Raw genomic sequence first — 19,019 nt, forward strand, 5'->3', positions numbered from 1 at the left:
AGACCAGAAAGGATCCCAGTAACAATCCCTCATGTTGTTTGACTGACCGGATCCCAGGGACTGTTCTCGGTGTTGTTTGATTGAATTGAGGAGTATCAGAACTTCCGCTTGTGCTGCAGCTGATGTTTCTAATTTGAGGTGGATTGTGCAGTGTTCGTTGTAGACATTTCCCCTTTTTGTTGTCAAATTATGAGGAAAAGGATCCGCATCTGAGGTTCATGTCCACTCTCAGCCCTATGTGTGTTTGTCCTCAAATGCGGCCCTATTTAGTTTGTGGAGTCTTAAATTTCATGACAAATCCTATATCTAGCTCCTTTCCCATCAGCAACTGTAGAGTACAATGAGGAAGTAGGAGGGAAATATGAGAGGAAAATGGAAAAATCAATTTTATCTCTTACAATCACAGGAAATAAACCCTGGGTTATCGTGCTTTATTGCACTGGATCTGACTCATCAAATGGAAGATATTTTATCTCTCTAGCTTATTCATAAAACCATGCATTGCATTATATGGCAAACTGGAAGTGCTGGGTGAGTCACTAAGCTCCTCATCAAAGTTCATTTAGAAAAAGACATTACCCTCTCTTCTTCTATAGAATATGAGAGATTTGGAAAAGAAAAAATAAACTCTATGGCTTTGTCAGTATTAGTCACAATGTACCTCTTTGCTGTGTGAGGGGCAGCTATTTTTGTACCAAAATAGAAGTCAATGTTCTAAGAACGAAATGACTTGTAAAGTCGCAGAAATTGAGCTACAGAAAGATATCAGGGTTTTTTAGCTACTTGTCCTAAACACAGCCCAGTGGAACATGCTGATCTTATAAGGACCTGTGATTGATAAAAGGCCACTGACCCCTTTTGTCCCACGAGCAATAATGAACTACATGGCTTCTCAGAGTGAAGAAAATGCTGAGTGAATAAGCTATGACACCTTGGTCTTCGAAGAAACTTCCCCAAGTGTGAGAGGAACTTCGAAACTCAGCATTTGTTTTTGAGTACAGACAGATGAGTACAGTACAGACAAGGCTGTGAGCTACTTAGAAACTGGATCCCAAATGTAAGAAATGATGTTTGTCCCCAAACAAAGTCATATGATAAACACATGTGCTTGTAAAACAGCCCACTCTAAACCACGCACTGAAGTGAAAAGTGAGTTGAAGATGTAATTTATTTGATGAGCCATGTACAAATCTTAGTATATGTTCACAACCTCATTAAATAGATGGCAGCCCCTTTGGAACAAACCAAACACGGTCGCAAACTTCCTCAGCCTATTTTGGGAAAAAGAACTACTGGGCAATCTGAGCTCCAGGCCACAGGCCAACCACAGGAGCCACAAGTGTGGCTTGTTGGATAAATTTAGAAACCAACTGTGCAGAGCCTAGATGCTCCTTGGGAGTCTAGAGGTAGAGCAAAGAGCAAGGACTTGGGGTGTTGCTCTATCTGTTCATTTATGGCCCGGTTTAAAAGGTAAAGCTGTAGAATTGCACTGCTTACAAGTCTATGCCCTAAACTCACCTATGCATGAGGACCATTAATAAAATCTCAGCCAGCAAGGAATAACCAACAAAGTTCAGCTCTGCCAATACCCACGTGAAAAGTTATGTATTCTCAGTAGCATAATAATTCTTGACCTGCGCCATCAATGTCCTCACCTCTTACAGTATCTCAGAACAGATTTCCTCCAACCAGCCTGTGAGGGTCTCTGCGGGTAAATGGATGTGTCCTCGGGGACTCAGGTCATCTCATAATTTTTTCAAAGTTAGATTTTCATTGCTCTGATAACCTTTGAAAACTTAATATAAAATATTCTGGATCATCGGCAGGATCCCAAACTGCCATTTGATTTGTGCTTACAAACAAATTGATGCCACATGGTATTTCTAGAGGGAAAAAGAAATGGCTTTAATATATAAACCATGTACTTACCCCCAAATGAAGGCCAAATGCTGTCATGATTTACTGTACAAAAGAAGTTTTCACAGCAGTTCCCAAAGGGCAAATTGGGGTGAACTGAATCATCACATAGCACTGAATAAAGCAACCCCAGCCGTCCAGACAGCAGCAAAGTCTGTTCTTTGTGCCAGGGTACCAGTTTTGACTCCCATAACGCACTTGGGATGCTCGGCAGGATCAGGAGCTGCTCATGGATGTTTGCTAGGGTCATAGGGAAAACTCAACTTTTAAGCAAGTACCAAATTATGAAATCAAAAGATGGAATAGAAACAGTTGAAACAAAAGATTATTAACAAAGGCTTTGTAGTGAAAATTAGATTTCTCAATTTGAAAATCCAATATGCTGCTGCTATAAGATGCCTGAGCCTTCTTGAAAAGCAGATCTCCTATTCGAAACTGGGGAGCTTTGATCTTCTCTGTACAGAGGTGAGGGAAATATTTTAAGGAAATTGATACATCATAAGGAAAATGGCACACACCTAAAGAGACAGCTTCCATGCAATCTGAGACATAGGAAAGAAAATCTAAATATTCCTAAAATGAAGTAGGCTGATGTAGAGATAAACAAACAATACAAGTGAGTCGCAGATTTTAACTTGGGAGAGGAGTTTCAGATGGAAACTCCCAGTAGAGCTAGGACTCTGGAGAGAGTGCATGCCCGAAGCACTGCACACATAGGGTTAGTCATAACTGTGGAAGACATGCTACACACTGACACACAGTATGAGCTGTGTGACCTTAGATGATTGAGCCGCATGCCTTTCAATTCATTCTCTTCTCAGTGAGTCACAAAGTACACTTGCAATGCTTTTGCAGATAAATATGGTGAAATTTTTTTAACTGAACATGTACACTATTGTGCCTTTTCAAGGGGGAAAGGAGCCGTGTACTAGAAATCACCTCAAGAATCACGAGGCTTCAAGATTAAAGTCTAAGCTGGCCTGATCAGTAGAGTGCTTGTCTCTGAAACCCAAGGACCTGAGTTCAGATCCCCAGTATTCACATAAAAATCTTGGTGTTGTGGCAAATGGTTATAATCCCACATCTGAGACAGCAGAGACAGAAAGATCTATGGGGCTTGCTAATCTGCCATACAGACAAGCCAATGAGTTCTAGGTTCAGTGAGAGACTTTGTCTCAAAGCTATAAGCTGCGAAGAGGTTGGAGAAGATATCCCATGTCAATCTCTAGCTTCTATACATATAAACAAACTGCAAACACACACACACAAGCACGCACATTCACAACTGCACATTTGAAATGTGTGACTTTGTTAGCTATTGGCAGAAACCAAACTCCCAGAGTTATTAATAAAAAGCCACAAGTATGGATGCTATTTCCATTTATGGAAAATATATGTTTTGAGATCTGTCACGAGCCGTCACAGGAAACAGAACCTGGATGAACTGACACCCCCTCCCGGACGTGTACAGCTTTCACTTGAAAACCTGAAATTCAGGAAAGCAGGTTTCAGCTCAAAACTGAAATGCTGCAAGCTTCAAAGTGAATTCTACATAATGGAATCTTGAGTGGAATTGCTTTAAGAATGTGCTGAAGTTCAATAGCTAAGTGTATGATCTCAGATTCTATCAATTAGAACTGTGAAATGGCTTGTAACTTTACCCCAGCCCCACCCTAACTCAAGATTCCATTATGATTTGTAACAGCAAAAGAAGATGATGAATGCATAACATAAAATGGTCCGTCTTCGCTACAATTTATGTTCAGCTGAGCAAGAGTTCTACATTCTGGAGAGTTAGTTAAACAAAGTTCTGGACTTTCAGAACACTCTGCTGTGTTCGTGCGTGGTTCTGCAGGTTCATCTGTTTCCTTTTCATGGGCATTGTGGTTAGGGCAAAGCTTGTGAGTGGCCCTTACTTTGTAATGTATCTTTTGATTTCAGGGAAGAATGGATGCTGGGGGGCCATTTATTCATGGATATAATTTTTCTCTTGTTTGTCATGCTTTACAAAACAAAATCTTATAACTTTATTTCCCTAGACAGTGATAGAATCCAGGAAAAAATTACTTAAAGGAAAAAATAGCATTAATATTTCACTTTGGATATCAAATGCAGAAGAAACTTGGCAATATAAGGGAATCATGCACAACTGATATTATCTATGGTATTTTATCTCAATGTACACGAAAAATATTAGAAATTCATTTTTGATCTGACATAAATCTGCAATTTAATATAAAGTATTTAAAATAGAATTAAGCATTATCCACTAGGTTTGATTCATTTTTGTTATATTTCATTCATCTTGCCCCTTACTTGAAACCTCATTCCATAAGCATGTTTTATTAATGATCTATTAATAAGCTTTCACTTAAAACATGACTGATTAAAAAGTAGACCTAATTTTAAGTAAGTGTTCTGAAAATGTTCATTTATTGAATTCATTGAGGTTTAAGTTCTCATTTGTATAGCTAGAAGGTGAATTACAGATGTACATGCTTGTTTTATCATCACATGAAAGCAGAATTCATATGTGCAACACTAATTAAAATTCTGTTCTGACCCATACAACTGTAGCCTCTCCTCCAAATAAATTATTTTTAAATATTTATATTAAATTTACTATATATGTGTATGATAATGAAAGTATCTATCTTTAGTCTAACATAATCAAGGTTAAGAGAAAGCAAAAATTAAGTGCAGACTTTTTAATACTTCAGGGTACATTTTAGTACTCTTCAGAGAAAATTAGTCACACAACTCCCATTAACTTTAATGGAACCTGTACGGGCAAACAGTATGCTAAAATTGTTAGGAAGTTCATGTCAGTAGAGTTAACTAGCTCCACTTTTTCCACTTCTGACCTCTACTTTAGGATACTTTTACTTTCACATGGTCCACAGAGAAAACCAGCCAATAAAATGATTAACATAAATGTTTTCCATGTTTTATATGCCCACATTTTCTATACATCTGTCAAAGGTTAAAAGTCTGCAAACAATGCATGTGAAATTTTTTGAAAATTCAATTAACAATAAAATTCAACTAAAAGGCTATTTAATTATACAAATTTTTAAGAGTTTTGTAAATATGAACATTGTGCATTCATTACTTTCTAATGCACATTCATATTTTATATTCTCATTTGAAATTAGTAATGAAGTCAAAGATTTTAAAAATATTTTTAGGGGGCCAACGCCTTATCCATTAGGTTGGATAGCCCACACCTATGATAAAACCAAGAGCAACTGGCCAAAAAAAAAATCAGTGAAATGATCCCTATATTCTTGTCTAATAATATACTCATCCGCTGAGTCCAGGCTTCCTCTGGCAGCAGATGGAAACAAATGCAGATACCCACAGCAATGCATTAAGCCGAATTCAGTGAATCTTGCCAAAGATGAGGAGGAAGAATTGCAGGGGCCCGAAGGATCAAGGTACCCAGGAGGACATGGACCACAAAATCAACTGAGCAGAGCTCATAGTGCTCACGGAGACTGAAACACTGAAGGGGCAGTCATGGAGTCTGTTCTGATCTGTGCGAGGTCTTATGCATACATGCTGTGGTTGGGTAACATGATGTTTTGTGGGTCTCCAGAAAGAGGGAGTAGCAGGTTCTCTGACTCTTGCTGTTCTTGGGAACCTTCCTCTCTTACTGGATTGCCTTGTCCAGCCTTCACGTGAGAGTTAGCGCATAGTCTTATTGTAACGTACTATGTACTGTTGGGTGGATAGCACTTGGAGACCTGTTTCTTTTCTGAAGGGGAATGAGGAAGAGGTAGACCTCGGCGTGAGGGGGTGGTGGTGGTGAGGTGGAATTGGGAGGAGTGGAGGGAAAGGAAACTGCAAATGAGATGTATTGCACAAGTGGAACAAATAAAAATTATTTTTAGCCAGGCAGGGGTGGCACACACCAACACTGGGGAGGCAGAGGCAGGCAGATCTCTGTTACTGCAAGGTCAGCCTGGTTTACAAAGCAAAATCTAGGACATCCAGGACTGTTACATAGAGAAATCCTGTCTCGAAACCAATTAGTTCAGTATATATATTTATTATATATATGATATATATAATGAGTTTGGGTTGTCATATTTGACTTTTTGTATTTGAAGTAAAATGTTTCTGCAACTCTATATATTTCTATTGTTTAAATATTTTATGCCACCCTTTGGCATTACTGAGAAAGGATCCAAGAGATAATTAAAAGGAAAACTTTCTCACAAAGGCAAAACAAACCCATGTTTTCATATTTACTATCAGCAATACCTTCCTACATTTGTTCAGCCTCTTGTTAATGGGGTTAAATTATAATCTGTTAACAAACTTAAAGTGCTTGCTATTTTCAATAATACATGGATAGAAAAAGAGCAATTGGTAAATATTCTTTGAATGTCAACTTAACAAAGATGTTCGCAGCACATTAAATTGGGGAATAACAGAGTAGCTCTCAGTTTTCTCTTCTCACATCCAAATAGATGTGTCTATATTTAGAACTTCTGGAAATCAACAACTTAAAACATAATGTTATTCATAAAAAGAGCTGTCAGTGTTAACTTCAGAGAATTTTTGGTTTCCCTTACTTGGGCACCTAAACAACCAATGTTGAATTTATCAAATGACAGTCATGCTTTGATCACAATGGAAGGCAGATACTAATAAATGCACTATTAAAAATAAGACATAATAATTAACATAATTGTGTGTTAGACAAGTTGTTTAAGAAATCAAAGACTAGTAAATTTAATTGATACATAAGAGTTTTACAGGATTAGTTGACGGGCTGTGTAGATGGCTCAGTCAATATATTCAATGATTGCCTGGATTCCATTTAAACTCACTCTTTCACCAAGCTACACTTGGGTGGAATTCTGCTTCTTCATTTTCTGTTCTTTATGTCCTTTCTTCAGTGAAAAGGATCACACAACATCCTACAATGATATTTTCCAACTTTGGAAAATGTTTTAAACTGATGAACACAACATGCCATATCCCTGTGTCTTTGTTTCACTCAATGATGACATGAAAGGGAGGAGGAGAGGAGGGGAAAGTGAAAGGGAAGAAGGGGAGGGCAGGAAGAAACAATTTGATCTGAGAAGATAGCTTTCTATGGCTCTCCTTAATCTTTTAGTTATCTCTGTTTAACTGGACATAATTAAAATAGATAATTATCCATAGGGATGACTTCCGTCCCTCTCAGTCCTGAATCTCCTCTGAAAGGCATCCATACATTCATACAATACACAAGTCGGGCTGTGCAGTAGTGGCACACGCCTTTAATCCCCACGCTCAGGAGAAAGAAAAAAAAATCTCTGTGATCGAGGCCAGTCTGGTCTACAAGTATAAGCGCTAGTTCCCGAACATCAAGGACTGTTACGCAGAGAAACCCTGTCTTGATAAACAAACACAAAACAAGGCAAAAACAACAACAACAGCAACAAATACACCAGTTGGAGGATTTCATGTATCTATGTAGTGAGTTTTTCAAAGACGTTCACTTGCATTCGTGTTTCTCAATATCTTATTGTTCTGGTTTCACTGGTTGCTGTTCAAAATTCAGCTGCTGACACCTCATGGACCTGATCACAGTCCTGTGGCTTCTATGGGACCTACAGGTGGTTCAGGTTAAGCCATAGCAGATCCCTCCTGCCTGAGATCACATGTCCTCCTAAGGCCAGTTCGAAGTGATTTAGTCCTTTCCCTTAGCTCTCTGCCCTTTGGAAGTGATGGCTTGTGTCCTAGCTGAGGGTACCATGCAGCAGGCAAGACTCTGCCCTGAAAGCAGACTATGGACCCTCAGCAGACAATAAAAGTCTCCACATATTGATCCTTAACTTCTTAGAGTGCAAAACTATAAAAAAACAACTGCCTGCTTCTTATGTGCTGCCTAGCCTGGGCTAGTTCGTTACAGCATTGTAAGTGGAATACAACAGCAGTGACTTTTGCCGTTTGGAGCCTCTTTAAATTTGTTCTCATTTCACAAAAGAAAAAAAATCATAGAGAAAACTCTAAGACCATGTGAAAAAAATTTAGACAAAGTTTATGGATCAGGATTATTCACTGCAAAATGGATGTCGCTCCCCAGCTATTTCTCATTCTGTGTGATTTTCCTCTGTAGAGAACAAAAGAGTCTGAAAGACAGGGTGGAATGAGAATGTGGCTGCGTGTGATTCTATGAAATTACACTGACTGTCTTGTCTTCAATGTCAGACACTGAAACTGTTTCCTCTAACCAGCAAAAGAGATGCGTAGGGCTTTTGTCTTTCATTTTCCTGAATGCATAATTTATGTACAGCCCATTTATTACTAAGCATGGAGTGTTGCACCTGGAAATCGGCCTTTAAAGAACAGACTATGAAAATCAAAATTCATATTTTCAGCTGGCAGTTATGGCTCTTGCAAGTATGAGGCTTCCCTTATTTATTTCTTTCTGAGGCTATCAAATAAGCTCCAACTAAACTCATCCAACTATTAAAGACAATATTTATAAAATTAAACATGGATTTTAAGTCTTTCAATTTGCCTGCTTACTCATCAATATCAAGGGAAACCTTGAAGAGAAAATACTCTAATAAACACTGTTTCTTATTCGCCTAGTGTATGTTTCACTTGCCCAATACAATCACACGTGATATCGCAATCACAATAAAATACATAAGAGCTAATAATTACAAAGCAACTACTATCTCTTTGGCACTGTGCAGATCACTTTGTACAATGCTATGTAATTCAATCTGTTCAACATGTAAGCAAAGTGCTATCACCATATACAATGAAAAGGGAATAAACATTTGACAAACGGGTAAAAACAAGAGCTAAGGTGTTAACTTAGTTGTCTATCTCTTAACCACTTGTTCTGACTTATCAGAATGAATATTTTGTACCACTTAGGGTGAACACAGAAAATTACCTTTAAATTGATTTAAAATTTTTAGATTTTGCCGTTCTATTATAAGTCACAAAGAAACTTTGAAATATCCCATTCTATAGCGAATAAAATATCAATCAGTGAAGTGACTCAATCACAAGTGATTTGCACCTAGTGGGCTGTCAGCTTTATACAATGGTGGGGAGACCCCAAAGGCATTGTTTAAGAAGACAGCTAATATTCAGGCTCTTCTGCAACATCCCTATCTTGAGTGAGGATGGACCTGTGCCTTGATTATAACCACAAAGCAGATGGGGTGGGCATGACTGTGCGCCTGTGATTGGGTCTCCCTTTTGTTTGTTGCCTGCTATGAAGAAACCAGTGATATTACAAGAGTCATGCAGCAATGTATTTGGCCTCTAGCATTAGCTTTCAGCATTTGCCCTCAGACAGACAGCAAAAAGATGAAGTCCTGTGTCTGAACAACACAAGAGCTCATTTACAGCAATCCCTAAGTGATTTTGTAAGTGGTTCCTGTCCAGGTTGAGCATTCAGAAGAAAGCAGCCCTGCATTCTTTACTGTTGCCTTTCAAAAACACCTGATTCCCAGAAATTTTAGTTAATTAATGTTTGTTGGTAATGAGCATGTTGTCACTGTACCCAATAGTGACAACATGCACATTAATTTCTTACCTGATAAAGAACTAATACATGTCCTTCGTCTTGATTTGGCAAATCTATCACTGACTTTAATTACTGTCAAGTCAAGTAATGCTTGCCTAGCTAATATTCAATAACCTTTTATGTAATACACAAACCTAAATGAAAAACTTTTGTTGTTGTTGTTGTTTTGTTTTTCGTTTTAAGATAGGGTTCTCCTGTGTAACAGCCCTGGCTGTCTTGGAAGTCACTTTCTAGCTCAGGCTGATCTGAAACTCACAGAGATCCACTTGCCTCTGCTTCCCAAGTGCTGAGATTAAAAGTGTGCACCCCCAAACACATTTGTAAAATCTCTTCAATGAAGCAGTGACAAAACCAAACATAATTATGTGACAGCAACAAGGAAGAAGAGAATATCTAGTATTCATAATATTGTAATGGTTTCAAGGTAACTCGCCTTCCAACACACACCCAACTCGTCCTCAGAGCATGCCCCACCTTCTGTTAACAGCACATCCCTCCCACCCCAATGATCCCAAACCTAGGAATAATAGGAATAGAAGAATCACAGTTCAAAGGTCTAGGAAACATTTTTAATAATATCATAGAAGAAAATTTCCCTAACCTAAATAGGGACATGCATATAAAGGTACAAAATTCTTATAGAATTCCAAATAGATTGTACTATTATTTCCCTCCTCACATAATAGTTAAACACTAAACATACAGAACAAAGAAAGGAAATTAAAAGATGTAAGGGAAAAGGCCAAGTAATATACGAAGTTAAACTTATTAGAATTACACCCAACATTTCCATGAAGATTCTAAAAGTAAGAAAGGTCTCTAAAGATTTTTTGCAGACTCTAAGAGACAACAGATTTCAGCCCATAGTACTCTACCAAACAAAACTTTCAATCACCATGGATGATAAAAACAAGCTATTCCATGATAAAGTCAAATTTAAACAATATCTCTAAATCCATACCTATGGAAGATACTAGAAGGAAAAGTCCAACCAAAGAAATTTAGCTACACTGCTAAAAACACAGGAAATAAATAATCTCACACCAGTAAAACCAAATGAAAGGAAGAACATACCTATGCACATGTGTTCACACACATACACATGCTCTCTCTCTCTCTCTCTCTCTCTCTCTCTCTCTCTCTCTCTCTCTCATCATCACCAACAACAACAAAATAACAGGAATTGACAATCATTGGTCATTTGTAGCTCTTAATGTCAATGGACTCAATTCCACCATAAAAAGACACAGACTCACAGAATGGATGTGAAAGCGTGATTCACCCTTCTACAACATACAAGAAACACACTGCAACATCAAAGATGGGTGTCGCCTCAGAGGAAAGTATTGAAAATAGGATAGAAGAAAGCTTTTCTAAGCAAATGGACCTAAGAAACAAGCTGTTGTAGCCATTCTAATGACTAACAAAAAAACAAAAATTAAGGCAAAAGTCAAGGAAATCAAGATGAGTACTTGGCACTCATCGAAGGAAAGATCTATTAAGATGATCTTTCAAATTTAGCATCTATGCCTCCAACACAAGGGTACCCATGCTTATAAAAGAAACACTGTTAAAGCTTAAATCACACATTGATCCTCACACGTTGACAGCGGAAGTCTTCAATACCCCACTGTCACCACTGAACAGGTCAACCAGACAGAAACTAAATAGAGAAATACTGGAGCTAATAGACAATCTGACTCAAACAGACCTTACAGATATCTGCAGAACATTTCTCCTACAAACACACCTCCCAGAACTTTCTCCAAAACTGACAACATACTCAGGCACAAAGCAAGTCTCATCAGATACAAAGAAATGGAAATAATTTTTTGCATTTTATCAGACTACCATAGATTAAAATTGGATTTCAACAGCAAGCGAAAGTCTGAGCAACTCTCAACTGAATACCTGCTGGGTCATGAAATAAGAAAAGACATTAAAGACTTCCTAAAATCCAATGAAAATGAAAACACAGTCTGCCCAGACTTATGAGACACAGTGAAAGCAGTGCTAAGAGGGATGTTTATAGCATTAAGTGCTTACATAAAAAAATTGGACACATTTAATATTAGCAATTTGACAGCATACCTGAATGCACTAGAACCAAAAGAAGCAAACACACCCAAGAGAAGTAGCCAGTAAGAAATAATCAAACTGAGGACTGAAATCAATAAAATAGAAACAAATAGAACAATGTAAAGAATTAGAGAAACAAAAATTTGAGAAAATCATCATGAAAGGCAAACTTCTATGCAAATTAACTAAAAGACAGAGAGAGAATATTTAAATTAACAAAATCAGAAATAAAAAGGGGAACATAACAGCAGACACCAAGGAAATCCAAACAATTATTATTTCATATTTTAAAAACCAGTAATCCACAAAGTTGGAAAGTCTAAAAGAAATGTATAATTTTCTAGATAGATATGACTTATCAAAGATGTATCAGGATCATATAAACTAGTTAATAAGCAGTCATTTAAAGTTCCCTCCCACACCACTTCCAAAAAGAAAAAGTCCAGGACCAGACAGTTTTAGAGTAAAATTCTACAAGACTTTTAAAGAGTTAATACCAATACTCCTAAATTATTCCACAAAATGTAAACAGAAAGAACATGGTGAAAATCATTTTATGAGGCCTTAGGCATGTCACACTGATACACAAACCACACAAAAACTCAACAAAGAAAAAGAACTACAGACCAATTTCTCTTCTTGAACATAGAGGAAAAATGCTCAATAAAGCACTCATTCAAATCAAGAGTACATCAAGAAAATCATCCACTGAGATCAAGTAGGTATCATCCTAGTGATGCAGGGATGGATCAACATATGAAAATCAGTCAATGTAATGCATCATATAAACAAATTTAAAAAAATGATGATAATCTTATTAGATGCTGAAAATTTCATTGCTAAAATCTGCCAACCTTTCATGATGAACGTCTTGGAGAGATTAGGGACAAAGGGGACATACCTAAGCATAATAAAGGAAATTTACAGCAAGTCAGTAACCAACTTCAAGAAAATACAAAGAACCTCAAAGCAATTCCACTAAAATCAGGAACAAGACAAAGCTGTCTACTCTTGCCATACCTATTCAATATAGTAATTGAAGTTCTAGCAATGAGACAACTGAAAGAGATCAAGGAGATACGATTTGGAAAGGAAAAAGTCAAAGTGTCATTATTTATAGATTATATGATAATATATATAAATGACCCAAAAAATTCTACCAGGGAACTCTTACAACTGCTAAACACCCTTAGTGACATGATACAATATTAACACACACACACACACACACACACACACACACACACACACAATTAGCTCTTTTATACCCAAATAACAAAGTCTACTAAGAAAGAAATCATGAAAATAACACTCCTCATAATAGCCTCAAATAAATGCAAAATATCTTGTGGCAACTTTAAAAGAAGCAAGTGAAAGACTTGTACAGCAAAAACTTCAAGTCTTTGAAAAAGGAAGTTGAAGAAGACATCAGAAGATGGAAAGATCTCCTGTGCTCATGGACTGGCAGGATTAATATACTAAAAGGGAGTATCTTTCCAAAAGTAATCACAGATTTCATGCAATCCATCAAAAGTCCAACACAATTCTTTATAGACTGTGAAAGGACAATATTCACTGTCATAAAGAAAAAAAAACAGGTTAGCGCAAAACAGTTCTATAGTGTAAGAGAACACCTGGAGACACACCAGATTTCCACTTTTCAAGCTGTAAACAGAGCTATACTAATTAAATCTGTATGAAATTGGCATAAAAACAGACAGGTTGAGCACCACTACTGCCTGGTTTCTATAGCAAACGAGTGTGGCTACTTTGTTAAAGATATGTGTCACCACTGCCTGGTCTCTAAGGCTGGCCAGGGTAGCTGTTTTACTCTCTGGTATTCAGACAAGCTTTATTTATTAAGATACAAATGAAATATCATTACAAAAGACTATTCTGCTAAACTCATAGATTGTTGTCTAGCCCAATTGTCATCAACTGATGGGAGCAGATACAGAGACTCCCAGTCAGGCATTATATAGAACCAGGGGAACCCTTGCAGAAGAGAGGAAGGAAGGATTGTAAGAGTCAGAGTGTTTGAGAACACCAGGAAAACACAGCCCACAAAATAAACTAAGTGGTACTCAGAGGGCTCACAGCAACTGGAGAGACCAACACACCCTCTGTGGGTCTGCACTAGATCCTCTGCATACACCTTACGGTTGTGTAACCTGGTGTTCATTTGGGACTTGCAACAATGGGCGTTGGGGAATGTCTCTGACTGTTTTATCTGTGCTTTGATCCTTTTTCCTCTAACTAGGTTGCCACATTCAGTCTTGATATAAGCGATTTTGCCCAGTCTTACTGTATCTTTTTAGGTATTTTTCAGTGTATATCCCTAGATGATCTGCTTTATTTTTTTTTAAAAAAGGGAAACAGGAAACATTGATCTTGGGGAGAGGAGAGGTGAGAAGGAAAACCTGGGAAGAGTAGAGGGGTGGGAAACTTAGGTCGGGATGTAATGTATGAGAAAAGAAGAAAAGTTTTTTTAAAAAAAAATTTATTAAAATGGTTTATATAAAAGGAACAATGACCTAGTCTCCAAAAGCTGACAAACACTTTTCTATGTATGTGATGAGTGTGATGTGATTATTTCTCTCTACTTTGAAGTAAGTCCTATGAAGAATTCATCATTTTCATTCCTAACATGACTCAAAGATTTGTTTTTGTCTACTTTCTCCTTTTTAAGATCATAAATTAGACTTCAGTGGACATTTACTTTCTGCTTATGTTATTCAGCCTTTCTAAGGAGTTTAGTCAAAGATTTTCAAAAGCAATTAAGTATAAAAATAGATAGTTAACTGGGAATACTCAACTGCTGACTTATTCTTAAAACATGACGAGACACAAAATTGCAGTAAAAGAGACCTATTTCTATAATCATTATTTTGGCATTGTCCAGTACAATAGGCACTAAGCAATCATTTTCTACCCTGAAAAAAAATTATCAAATGGCTTGATTTTTTGACATTATTTCTTGGTGCTAGCATTAATAAAAGATTAAATCAGGACAGGAAGATGGCTGAGTTGGTAAAGTCATTGGCTGAACAAGACTGAGAATGTGAGCTAGTATCCCCAGAACCCTCCAAAAAAAAAGCCAGAATCAGTAAACATGCATCTGGGAGCAATGACAGAATTTCCAGAAGCTGAAGGGCCATCTAGGCTGCCTAGCACAGTGACAAAGGAATCCTGCCTCATACAATGCAGGACAGCAAAGACCAATACATGAACATTGTTCTCTGACTTTAACACACAGCTGTGGTACATAGAATGAATGCATTTATACACACACAAACACAAAAGAATTGAATTACTTCATCTTATGGATGAAAACATTGAAATTTAATGGGGACTAATTCAAGAACAAGAAAGTAGGCAATGGAAGAAAGAACTAGAAATATCTTCTCCTGAATTTAAGGAAACAAATATAGGCCTCTCCTGGCTTGAGAATTTATTGACACTTAGTAAATCCAAGAGTGGAAAATGCAGTCTTACCAATCACTGTCCCTGTCTAATCTTAAGACTATTAGGATACCGATAAGAGAAACCTTAGCTTCTTCAAAAAGCTTTATTGACCGAAGACCACCATTGATTAATAAAAGAAAACTAAAAATAATAATTTTCCAGAAGGAAAGAAAGAGTCAAGAAATTGACTTCTGATGAAAAAACTTTTCAAAAAATTTTTAGACAGGGCATTAATTTATTAGAAAACAAATATTGTGACACAATGCATTTGGAATTTAAAGTATTTTCTATGTGCTTTTAAATGTGTTAGGTAATACCTGGCAGTGATAGCACAAACCTTCAATCCCAGGACTCCAGAGACAGAGGCAGGAAGATCTCTAGGTTCCAGCCCAACATGTGTTCCAAAACAGCCAGGGCTAAACCTGTTTCAAACAAACAAACAAATAAATTTAGAAATAAGTGTTAGGCATTCCTACTCACTACTCCAACCACAATTGATGAAGTCCGGGACATAATAAATACTGAATGCTTAGACAAAAAAAGCAAAATGATTATTAATCACTGATAACAAACAATAGTCCAGACTTTAGATTTGTTTGTTATGAAGAATGTTAAAATTTGCACTCTCTAATGTCTGCACATTTGTATACATCTTAGAAGTATGTATTTTATTTTTATCTGTTTGGAAGCAAATGAGCAAAAGACAGCATTTTCAGAGTCTAGACCCAGTTGGAAAAACTAAAAAAAAAAAAAAAAAAATCTAATCTACCTGTTACCTAAAACTTTACAGAATGACCTCATGAAGTAACGTGCTGTGTAAACACCAGCAGGACAATGACCAATAATGGAAGCTTTTAATTGGATAACTCCCTGGCTTTTACCAATTTCGAATGTTTGTAGTATGTGAACTTTGGAGGTCTCTACGGTGCTGCATGATTTTCATATTCAGAAAACCTGTCTGTGTATGTGCACAGATAACTTCCATGTCCTGTACTGAGGATATGAACTGTGTAAAATTACTGCAGGAAGGTATAAATGACGTGTGAAATGTGGACTCACATACATAGCTAGAGCAGAGATACCAGCGCACAGTATCTTCTCTGTCTCTTGTCATAGTGCTCTTCCTCTAAGAGACATAACATACGAGGAAAGCCGAGTGTCAAACACGCGTGCTAAACAACATATCCCACTGTTCCTTTTACCGTTCTACTGCTGCCTTAAAGACTGGTTTTTGAAAGCTGTCACATCCAAGGTATAAGTACAGAACTTGTGTGTTGATTAATTCAATTGAATATGTAAAAAATTGAAATGCAGAACATTTATGCAATTCTATACAAATCTACCTTTATACTTTCATTCAGTGTTAATTTTCTAGGCTTGTCATCCAAAATAAGCCTGCCTGAGACATATACACACAAGCCTTGTGATGAGAAACATGTAAGTATTTATAAAACATTCCCACACAGTGTAATCTTGATTTAACACTTTGATGTTTGAAAGTGCTAGTGTGATGCTAGCTCCCAGCCGTTATGGCTGAACAGAAAGAGTAGAAGCTACAGTACATTTTTCTAAAACCAGTTTTAATCTATAATTGTTGTTGTATCTGCTCCTTCCAACTCACATACCAATTCTCTACTCATGTATTTGATCAAACAGTAATGCTAAATAAACGTATGTATATGCAATGCCATCTTGCCACAAAATATTCTATTGCCAGGGGAAAGAAATGTGGAGACAAAATCATGGTAGAGATGTTCCATGAGTTTCTGTTCTTGCATGTAGACTTGATATACATCACTATATCCTAAAAGCTGAGGGAAGCATAAAGTCTTTTTATGAGGGAAATAATGTGGTAACATTGTCACCCAAACTGAAGCAATGAACAACACAGAGTTTTCAATTGCAAATGCTGAAAAAGAGGAAAAAAAAGAAAAAGGTTACCAGCAACAACCATCAACAAATCTGGTGGGAGGGGCTGTAGGAGGGGTGGTGAGGTGGGGATTGGGAACTGTAATGACTGCTATGAATTTAGTGAGGAACTCTCTGCTATACAATCTGAGGGCGATCACCACACTTCATTTGATTTTATCACATGGCTTAACTAGGTTCTCCTAGTGGTTATCAAATAAAAATTCTCTTGATACTTACAATAGGAGGGCAAACCAATCGTTATTTAAAAATACTAGAAATTTCTTTTGTTATTAAAAGATCTATTTTGTTTGTTTATTTCAAAAAAAAGTCATAGGACATGGTAGAAGGGCAACACCTTTCTGCCCACTCTATTCATCTTCTCTACCTGAATGAGATGGAAGTGATGGAAAAGAACCTGCAAAATTCACAGTTTATAGACATGGAATCACTAAAAACTGAAAGCTAAGAGACTGCCCTGATTAGCCTGGACTGTTAACTTGATATACTCTAGAGTCAATTGAGGAGAGAGTCTCAACTAAGATATTTCCCAAATCAGACCAACTCCGGCTTTTGGCAAAGTTGGCAGAGGAATTACATTCTTTATCTATCCTAGTCTCTGCATGGGCCCCATCTCTGTGAACAGTATCATTCTCTGAACAGGTGGGTCTGGGCTGTGCAATAAAGTTAATAAGCAAACTATAGACCACCAAGACCATCAGTCAAACTAGTCATCAAAGTTTTTGCATAGTTTCTGCTTTGAGGTTTGCCTGAGTTCCTGTCCTTACTTTGCTAAATAATGGGCCTATAAGCTGAAACAAACTTCCCATCAGTTACTTTGACTGATATGTTGTCACAGCAATTAAAAGGAAGCTAGAACAGAGACCTATTCCTAGGGTAATAGAATGCCCCCACACACACAACTTACTGTCACGTGACTATTTGCAGTCCTTCTTTCTTCTTAGTACCCATTGTGCAGCAGAAAATAAAGACATAAGTCACACTAAAGAAAACATAATTGAAGAATGAAAAAATAACACAAGAATCAGAAACAAGCATTCATAGGTAAGGCATGTTTGGGTAAATAAGACTAGTAATTTAAAACAAATATGTTAAGTATTTATATGAAAAAGTAAAGAGGGTACAAGAACAATGGACAGCATACAAGAAAAGATGGTCAATATAAGCAAATGCAGAAAGTCAAAAGGAGTCAGATTTAAATGTTAGACATATAGAGAGGTATATAGATATAGATCTATATTTATGAGGAAGAAGGAGGAGAAAAAGAAAAGAAGGAAGGAAGGAAAAAAGGAAGGAAGGAAGGAAGGAAGGAAGGAAGGAAGGAAGGAAGGAAGGAAGGAAGGAAAGAAGGACACATTAGCAGAAAATCACTTGTAGGTGATTTTTTTCCTATTCATAGATAAGAAATGATAACTGGGGGAACAACCTTTAGGTTTAAAAAGGTCTGGTAGATCCCTCTAAAAGTAAAAAAAAAAAATTAGTTGACCAAGAGAAGAAAATAATAGAGACACTGGCATATTATTTTCAATTTGTTAAAATGCCAAATAAAAAAGAAAGATTGAAATAAGCCAGAGGACTGTCAAATAGAGAAGAAAAGAGAAAAAGATACATTCACCTTCCCTCAGAAAACATAAAAAAAGAAAATATAATGGATATTTTAAACACTAGGGAAAATAACAACAAACTAGAATTCTATATTAAACAAAATTATCAGTCAGAAGTGAAGTAGAGAACTGGGAGCAAGGTTGAGAACTCCTGCATGCACTCATGCCCCTCAGACCCACGTTTGCCTGCCTGGGAACCCAATGCTGTTAGAGAAGAAACTGAAATCATTGAGACTGACGTATTGGCTACCAGCCTTCAGATTCAGGGAGAGAGTCTGTCTCAAGGAAATAGAAAAAAAGTGACAGAGTAGGACAACCATCCTCTTCCCTTAGCATCTGCACATGCCCAGAGCCTCACACAGTGCAAACAAACATACCACATATGTTCACAAGCAAAAGAATTTTTAAGGAGAGATAAAGACTTTCTTAAGCAAACAAAACTTAAAATTTTAGCCAGTATATCTGCTTTCAAATAA

General features: G+C 37.0%; 1 long non-coding RNA gene across 3 annotated transcripts in view; it reads right to left on the minus strand.

Moving 5' to 3' along the window:
* Positions 1 to 19,019, minus strand: part of LOC125391087 (uncharacterized) — a 73,497-nt gene that overhangs the window by 14,316 nt on the left and 40,162 nt on the right. The window contains exon 3 of one of the 3 annotated variants that reach the window (XR_015735146.1): positions 1,656 to 1,883. The exons of the other annotated variants lie outside the window; for them this stretch is intronic. This is a non-coding gene — a long non-coding RNA (uncharacterized LOC125391087). The remainder of the gene's footprint in view (positions 1 to 1,655; positions 1,884 to 19,019) is intronic. 3 annotated transcript variants of the gene reach the window in all.

Source organism: Myodes glareolus, chromosome 16 (assembly GCF_982192425.1).
Source record: "Myodes glareolus chromosome 16, mMyoGla1.1, whole genome shotgun sequence".
NCBI classification, from domain to species: domain Eukaryota; kingdom Metazoa; phylum Chordata; class Mammalia; order Rodentia; family Cricetidae; genus Myodes; species Myodes glareolus.